Raw genomic sequence first — 9,247 nt, 5'->3', positions numbered from 1 at the left:
GGAGCGCAGACCATTTTTATATGGATTGAGGTTTTTTGGAGGATTTCTGCTGTTGGTGTTGCACAAATTTAGGGAAATGCCAAATATTTTTGGAGTAATCCCACTGACGAGTTCTATGATTTAGTCTTTAATGTTTTATAAGACCTAAACATATTAATCACAATAAGTTTATTTTTTAGATCTAATCCCTCTGATATGTTTCACAAAGACACACACAGGGCGTCACACATTAAGAAATTATTGTTAAAAATGAAGCAGGAGTCCAGCTCTAAAAAAAAATGCTCTAAAAAATGATAAAAGAGCAAAAAAAATGGAATTATTTGATTTGTAATTTCTTATTAATATTTCCAGGCTTTCTTTGTTTTGTTCTGCAGCATGTTCATTTTTGTATAATTTTGACAGAATATATTTCTATGGGGAGCAACATATTATTTAAGGTTTAACTTGTGTTCCTGTTTTTATTCATATTTATGTTCAAAAAGTTCAGTTTAAAAGGTTTAAAAGTTTAGCTTTAGTGTGTTCATTAAATGTTTATCTTCTTCGGCCCAAAACCTTAAGCGTGTTTTTAACTTAGGCCCCCTGTGTGACTTAGTTTGACCCCCCTGTAATATGAGTCTAGAACATTCATGCATTTTTTTGTGTAAAATAGCTAAATAGAAGATAGGGAACACAACAGGATGTTGTCAAATTTTGTAGGTGTGCGGGGGGGAGGGGGGGCGCCTGTGGGGTTACTCGCCCAGGGAGTAAGTCAGTGTAGAACCGCCACTGGTCTAAGTAGTAATCTTGTTGTGGGAACACCTCACCTCCTATTTGAACTTATTAAAATTTTTTCTTGACAATTCAGCCAACTGACCTTTTAAAAGATATTTTCTTAGAATCTCTATTTTATTTTATGTTTTTCTTTCAATTTTTTATTTAATTCTTTTGCTTTTTTGTTTTGTTTTATTTTTTTACGTTTGGTTTTAGCCATAGATGATTCTGCTGTTTATGCCAGATAATGACTTTGCCTGGTTAATGAGTATTCAGCTAAGCCTAATTAATTAATCAATCAATCGGGAAGGCTCTCTAACCCCGCCCCTCTCAATGCGTCCTCCTCTGACAGCCACGCGCGCAGTTCCGCTGTTGTTCTGCGCGAGTTCCACGCATGAACTCTGAATAAGAGCTTCTCCCGATTTACGTTGCATGCTTTTGTCCCAGGGCGGAACACCTTTCAACTCAAAGGTGAGCACGAAACTTATTAGTGTAAAAACGACAGCAGCAGCAGGAGGAGGAGGAGGAGGAGGAGGAAAACATGCCCATACAGCAGATGGTCCGTTTGCGCTCAGATTATCCGTCCCAAGAAAATCCCCGCAGCAGCGTCTGCAGCGGGACTGCAGGCCTCTATCAGCTGTGTTTATGGAAGAACTTTCTGTCATGTTTATTTCTCTCTTTTCAAAAAAGATTTCAGTCTCTAATCACAGTGAAAAATATATAAATTACTTGTCTAAATAAACATAGAATCGTTTTCTAGATGATATATCTATCCAATTTTAGTTTTTTTTTCATTTTAGCATAATTGAACCACTTATAAACTTATTACACTTAACATGTATTTTAAAATTGTGATTTAAAATACACAAAATGAAACTACATAGTCAAAAGACTTGTGAAAATTGAAACATGTCAATATTGTAAAAAAAAAAAAAAAAAAAAAACACATGTAAATATTGCTTTCGTTAAAAAAAAAAAGAATAGCATTGGTCAAACCTGCTAAACTCTTAGTCTTTTAGAATTCTACCGATGCAATTATGTTTTATAATTTGAGTACACCTCTTATTCCAAGATGCTGGTGCTGATTTTTTTTATTCTTATTTTGCCTAATTTAGTACTTAGACCTACCTATGGAACCTGCATTTAAAGGGATGTTATTGAATGTGTTGCTTATATTAAGTTTTCCACATTTAAAGCAGACAGATAAGGGAGATTTAGCTCTCGAAGACAGGTTTGAAAATGTCCCACGACTGCAACGTGGATGAATACTTTACCTATTTCGTCTTCAAATGAGCTTTCTTGTGTCATTTTCTTTTAAATAAACTCGTATCTGGCATGGCTTTCTTCACTGCTTTAACATGCAAAGATGCACACCCTTGACCTGCTGATGTCGTCTTCCAAAACGCCATAAAAACAATGAGCGCTGTGGACTACGCCACACTAGGGCAGCTGCTGATAAACGTATCGCCTCAAACAAAAATGAACAACCCACAGAGGTTAAATCCCGCTGTGGAAATATGTGCTGCTGCTCGATCTGGCCTGATTTATCTCATGGTTGTCTTATTTCAGCCATTAGACTCTAGAAAGCACCTTGCAGCTCTTGGACACTTTTTTTCATTTGATGTAAGAAACCAAAAACGAGCAGTTGAGGGTTTTGTGAAGGCAAACCTGCTCATTTAATCATCATGTTTGAAATGTGAAGTGGTTGACCTTTGGCATTGGTGGCTGTCTTAATAGGGGCTCTGACTTTAAGTTTTGCATGAAAAGATGTTTATCAGTGTTATGCAGAAACTGATTAGCAGGAGATCTGTTGGTCTGGGAGAACGAATGATGTGGCCAGCAGGCTGGTGGAGTTTGGTGAATTACTTCTCAAGTGGCTCCACAGTAACTTTGGTGACTCACCTCTGATGCAGCGGCACCACGCTGTTCATAGAACACAGAAAATGAAATTGATTTTCCAATTTTGACGCTCACATGCTGATTTCAACATAAATACATTTTGCATTATCAAATAATAAACCATCATTGCAAATCTTAGAGGTCAATTTTTATTAGTTCCTTCTTTAGAATATACCGTATGGTTCAGAGGTGTTTACTATGGTGGCTCTGAAGTGCAACAAATCACTTAACACAAATTAAAAAACAAAAAGAATAATCAAAAACATTAAATTCTAGAGAGAGAGAAAAAAAATGCAGAAACAAAAATACAATTACAAAAAAACTAAACAAAATAAAAATGATTTATTTTTTTTATTTCCAGAAATCAAAATGGAATGTTAAAAATTTAAACACAATAAGAAACCAGAAATGGTAGGTACTATAGGACTTAACTGATTGGATGTCATCATCCAATCAGCGATTTCCTATTGAACTTACCTTTTACTGATTCTTCTTTTTTCATTTTTTAAACATAGATTTACAGAGAATACTTTTGTTTTCCAAAATGTTTCATTTTTATTTCATTTATACGATTTCTTAAATGTAATATTGTTGTTTTTTTTTACATGTTTAGCTTTTTTTGTATGTAACATTCAGAATGCTTTTGCGTCGAGTGATTTGTTGATGTGATTTGCACTTTAGGGCCACCATTATTTACAGATGATGGCAGACGACTCAAGTCTACCATAATTCAAAGAGAAATGGCACAACATTTTCCAACTGCTTTCATTTGCTGATGTTAGAAATGAGTTTAACAGTAAATGGAAGGATAAGTTAAATTAAATTTGTACATGTTCACCTTCTTCTGACTCGACTTGGATATCATCAGGTATCATTTGTTTGCAGTATCTGATTCATTTCTCAGGAAATATTAGGCGGAATGATCACAAAGTGTTGGTCTAAATGGGAAGAAAGTACTAAAACCCTTGACACACCAGTCTCCTTGATATGTTATCTGTTGATACAAGTATGTTAGTGAATTGATTTTCCTTACAAGTATTTTGTAAATCTGTAGTTTTAGAAAATGAAAATAAAGGGATGGTAACTTCATAACAAGTTTGGTGTGGGAGAAAAAAAAAGTAAATGCCTTTACTGTAGTTTCTAAATATATTCCACTTCATTTAACATGCAATCCAAATATAAACTTCTAAGAAGTCATCGGTATTCCCTGAGCAGGCAAAAAAGTACAATGCACTCAATACAGCACAACAGCAAACAGCAGCAGCAGAATCCAGACAAGTCAGTAGCTGTCAGGGTCAGAGAACTTCAGAACCAAGAAGAGGATGAGAAATTAGCATATGAAAGGAAAGATGGGATGAATTATCCCAACAATTTTTGCTTCAATTTACAACTGTGTATCCTCATTCTTGCATGAGTCCCATTGTACTGTAACTGGTAACCACATATTACTCAGGAGCCCTCATTTCCATCAATGTCTGTGTGTATTGCAGTGTTAGCTTAATAAGCCAAACTTGACTTCTTTGAAGAAATAAAATAATTCAGCCTTTCTCATTAGATGGTATGTTTCTAGCAGACACATTTCCAAGTGACCTACTTTTGATTAAACTCAACTTAATGGGCTGTTTTATTAAATAAAAGATCTGTAAATTATTAACGGTTGGCCTATTATTTGAATTCCTTATAAAACTGTTTTGAAGCAATGTTCCAGTTGCTGTTGCCTGTTTTATCTGGTGTAATAAACAATAATTGTCATGCAGCCCAACAGTTTGATGTGATAATATGTAGTGACCTGCTGCTGCTTCTCTGAGTGATCAGCCGTGTGAGGATTTTCAGTCTTCCATTGATCCAATGCCCTCTGCCCACCTTTGTGATTGCATGCTTACATTATAGATTCTGCTGGAGTCTATTCATAGAACCAGTTTGTGTGAGATGACAATGACTTAACATGATCCCGAACCGCTGACCCTTTTATTCTAGAACTGCTTTTGTTTGTCATTTTAATGCAAATCCTAAAAAGCACCCTAGCAATTAGCTGTCTTTTATAAATAAAATTACTTTTTATTACCAATTTTTAAACATGTTTTTAATGGTAGAGAATTATTACCTTGACAAAACTTTAATTTTTTCTGGCATTTGCAAATATTGCTTGTCTGAAGCAATCATTTCCAATGAATTTCCAGTGAATGCAATCCACAATGAATGCATGTTCAACTAAGGTCATTATATGTTGTGAAGGTCTTGGTTTGGATCAGAGGTGGTGGCACTCGTCAGTGGTTCGTTGTTTGCATGGATTGGGTTGAAATAGGACTCCAGTCTCTTGGCTATATATGTCAAATGGGACATAGGACACTGGAAATTTCTTAAACCAACACTTTCGTTGAGGTTCCTCCATTTTGACATAGATATGTGTTAAAGATTCTGTTTAGTTTCTGGCAATTGAAAAAACCCACTACAAGGAAAAATGTGTTTTTGCCATTTTTAACATGTCCTTGTATTTTTTTATTTATTTAACCTTCATTTAACCAGGAAAGTCCCGTTGAGATTTAAAACCTCTTTTTCAAGGGAGTCCTGGCCAAGCGGCAGCAGCGACTAAAATACAGTTACATAATTACAAAGAGCAAAATAACAGGAAGTAACAGACCGATTATAAAAAACAAGTGCATGTTGAGGAGTCAGCGTCGAGACCTCTCAGTTTAACTTTAAAAGCATTCAAGGAAATCAACTCTGTCAACTTCCAATCCTTCTGCAACATGTTCCATGCATAAGGTACAGAGTGGAAAAAAGCCTTTTTGCCCAATTCGGTGCGAGCAAATGGAACAGAGAGCAACACATGATCACGTGAGCGAAGAGAATAAGAATCAACGCTCCTCTGTGACAGTAAGGAACAGATGTAGGTCGGCAATAGTCCAAGCAGTGCCTTATAAATGAAAGTGTACCAATGAATCCTCCTCCGTATGGCCAGGGCAGGCCAACCCACTCGGGAATACAACTCACAGTGATGTGTCATTGTTTTACAGTTAGTGATGAACCTCAGACAAGAATGATAAACCGTGTCAATTTTTCGAAAGACATTGAGCTGAAGCATTCATGTAAAACAGGTCTCCATAATCTAACACAGAGAGGAAAGTCGCAGCTACAAGTCGCTTCTTTACTTCAAATGAAAAACACAGCTTATTTCGAAAATAAAAACCCAATTTTAGTCTCAGTTTCTTGACAAAATTCTCCACATGAGGTTTGAAAGTGAGGGAGTCATCAATCAATACACCGAGGTATTTATACTCATACATATATTTTTCTGATGATGCAGGACAAAAGCTTAACATTGCATTTCTGAGAAACTATGTCCTGGAAAACAACATAACTTTTTTTGATTTTGGCTAAAAACGGCACAATCATGGTTAAATTACCACTGGGAATGTTTTTAAAATAGCTCAAAAGGATGACCGTAACGGGTCTTTTCAGGTTTGTTGCTCTGTCACTTCCCTTCCTGCCTGGGCTCAGTCCCTCTACTTCTCCTTGTCTTGGCTTTCACCAATGTCCTGCTGGAATAGCCGTAGTTGCCGAGGTCAGTGTTCATGTGACTTAGGTGAAGGTCAAAGTCAAACTTGAGATGCTGGTCTGTATGAGTGAGTTTGCTCTGTACATCAATATTCAGATATATGCCTTCCTTAATGTGTACTGTACACATCCATGATGTCTACTAAGACAACTCTGTAATCCATTAAACGTGGTACAATTCATATGCTACAAATTGCTTTTCATTAATTTGTGTTTTTTTTTTTTTTTTGGTTACACCTCTGAAATTACCATATAAATTACCTTAAATGGGAGTTAGAACTGAAAAAGCTACTATGTGAAAAGTCTTCTAGACCTTTTCATCAGACGGAATTGGCCTGGATAGGCTTCGTGACCCCCAAAAGGGATACTACCGGTTTAGAAGATGAATGAATGAAATAAAAGATGAATCTATAAGTTGTTTGTTTGTCATTACCAATTTTAAGGAAACAGATTTTTGTCTTCTTTGTCGTATATGGCATACATCCCGTAATAACTTGTTAAGGCAGGTACATTTGATGCTAAGAAAAAACTTGCATTCTGCTGTTGTCACTGGTCTTCATCTTCAACATATGTCTTTCCTCGCAGGTGGTTGTGGTCTGTCAAGAGTTTTGAGTTTGTCCCTTTGGGGGTTGGCAGTAACGCACAGAGGATTTCTAGAGCTTTTTTACTGAAAGCGATCCCTGCTGATAGTGACAGAAATAAGTGTGCTGACAGTGAACCAAAACAGTAAAGTTAGAAGTTGTAAAAGCAGGAAATGTTTAAATGCGTTGCGGACCTGGAGGAATACAGCAGCAGCACATTTAGCAGCTTTTCAAATACAAGTCTTTGATAGCATAAAGATGTTGATTTAACCAAGCTCACATTTACAAACTGTTCAAAATATTTTTTTTTCATCTTCTTAACCGGGGTTGCCGGAGCCTATCTCGGCCACTTGGGCGTAGGCAAGGGATACCCTGGACTGGTTGCCAGTCTGTCGCAGGGTGGAATATCCTCAATCACACAATCAACCTATGTAGCATGTTTTTGGACGGTGGGAGGAAGCCGGAGATCCCGGAGAAAACCCACGCATGCACGGGGAGAACATGCAAACTCCACACAGAAAGGTCCCCCATTGATGTTGTGTTTTTCATGTCCCCCAGCCGGGACTTGAACCGGGGGGCTTCTTGCGGTGAGGCAAGAGCGCTAATCACTGCGCCATCGTGCAGCCCACTGTTCAAAATAGTTTAACCTTTCTTGGATAACTGTTTGAAACAATATTTTGCAGATTCTAAATTTATTGCATGTTTTATCCAGGATATCTAACATATATTCATTTAAAAAAATATATATCTTAAAAATCAGAGAATTACTATTTTTTCAGTGACACAAAAGACAACCCAAGTTCGAGGCCACAGAGCCCGCTTACTTGTAGCACACCATTTTGCCTGTGTGGGAGAAGCCCCTGGCTGTAGTCTTCAGACCGAGGCGTGCCTCAACATGGGCGGAGTTAAATCTGTTGCGACTGTTTAACCAATCGCATTTCAGCTGTCCTTTGTTGCCAGGCAGGGTGAGGGCCTTCACTCTCCATTCTGAAGGTCCTGTGATGCAAAATCAATGTAGGTCATTCATTTCTTTCAACCAATCAGATTTTGAGATGGTGTCAGCAGGGCCTTCTAGGTCGCTTAGGCAACGTTACAGTATTCAGACCCTCTGACTGGACAGAAGTTTCAGGAAGTCACATGCAGCCTTGTCCAGTGTGACACAGAGCCGAAGAGTACTTTTTGATCTGTATCAGTTAAAAACAGAGCTGACTGTAATGTACACCATGGAGGATTTAACAGGAAAATCTCCCACTGGTACCCTGTGACAGACTGGCGACCTGTCCAGGGTGTCCCCATCCTTCGCCCGCAGGTGACCCGGGATAGGCTCCAGCAGTCCTGTGACCCCAAAAGGGATAAAACGGAATAGACAATGAATAAATGAATGAATCTCATAGGTTCATAAGATCATAAGCAGCCGTACAGATTTGTGTGTTTGGTGCTGACCAGCTGTGTGTCCACTGGGTCTGTCGAGTGGACATTTTCAGCTCTAAAGCAATTAAAACCTACACAGAAACGCAACTGGACAGACTCGGCTCTTAGCACTGGCCTTGATGGCAATAGAGAAGGACTTCTTCACGGAACTGAAGACGATAATCTACATGAATGTTTTTGAGGAAAGAGAGGAGGATGGATTTAGTCTCTAAATAATCAGATTTTTTGATGAGTGAAAGGGATAAATATCATAATAAATAATGTTCCAAATTCATGTAATTGTTTTCAATGTTTGTGCTGGCTGTATAGTTGCATAGTGACATTTGTCTACTGTTTTATTTTTTTAGGTTTATTTAGAGTCATAAAAATGGTTAATGAGGGGTTGAGTGATTCAGACATAGCACTACTGAAGACTCAGGTGTGTAATGCACGGTCCGCCACTGCTACATCCCATCCACATCTGTGCAATAACCCTTTAACTCCAGAGTTTTAGCTGATATTCTGTGAATTACCATTAACTCTTCAACTGTTTACACGGTTAATGTCAATCCAAGTGATTTTGAAGCTGATAAAAGCAGCTTTTTCCTGATATCCACCACTTTACTGTAGTAAAGTGTTTGCTCACTGAATCTGACGCTTTTCAAAGCTACATTTTTCTGCCTTAAATCCAGTTCCCGGGGATGGCTTCGGAGCGATCACTGCCACCATAGGATATTAGTGATATTAGTGTTCTATTTTCAGAGCTTTGTTAGTTATTACCATCCAGATGTTTTTATCAGCCCACGCGAGTTGATCACTGGGCAGAGTTTTTCTTCCATAGAGCTTCTGCTATTTTGTTGTTTTATCTGGTGTGCACATATAAAAAGGGCCTGAGGGAGAGAGACAATGCTTTCTGCTTTAACTCATCCTCCTGCCTGTCATGGAGGTATTTCTCCCCCCCGTTGGGGGGAGAGAATATTTTTCCCAACATTGTCGCTCCCTGAAGAAATTTTAGAAGACTGAGGCTTCTGTGACACACTTGGTGGTCA

At 38.0% G+C, this 9,247-nt stretch overlaps 1 protein-coding gene across 2 annotated transcripts in view; it reads left to right on the top strand.

Moving 5' to 3' along the window:
* Positions 1-794: 794 nt before the first annotated feature.
* The window catches only part of eys (eyes shut homolog (Drosophila)), a 207,487-nt gene continuing 199,034 nt past the window's right edge, over positions 795-9,247 (top strand). For both annotated transcript variants that reach the window (XM_023963743.1, XM_023963742.1), the window contains exon 1: positions 795-1,221. The gene's annotated coding sequence lies outside the window, so the exon portion shown is untranslated. The remainder of the gene's footprint in view (positions 1,222-9,247) is intronic.

The sequence above is a fragment of the Oryzias latipes genome, chromosome 15 (genome assembly GCF_002234675.1).
Source record: "Oryzias latipes chromosome 15, ASM223467v1".
Classification (NCBI taxonomy): Eukaryota; Metazoa; Chordata; class Actinopteri; order Beloniformes; family Adrianichthyidae; genus Oryzias; species Oryzias latipes.
This window is presented reverse-complemented; position numbering and strand designations above follow the sequence as displayed.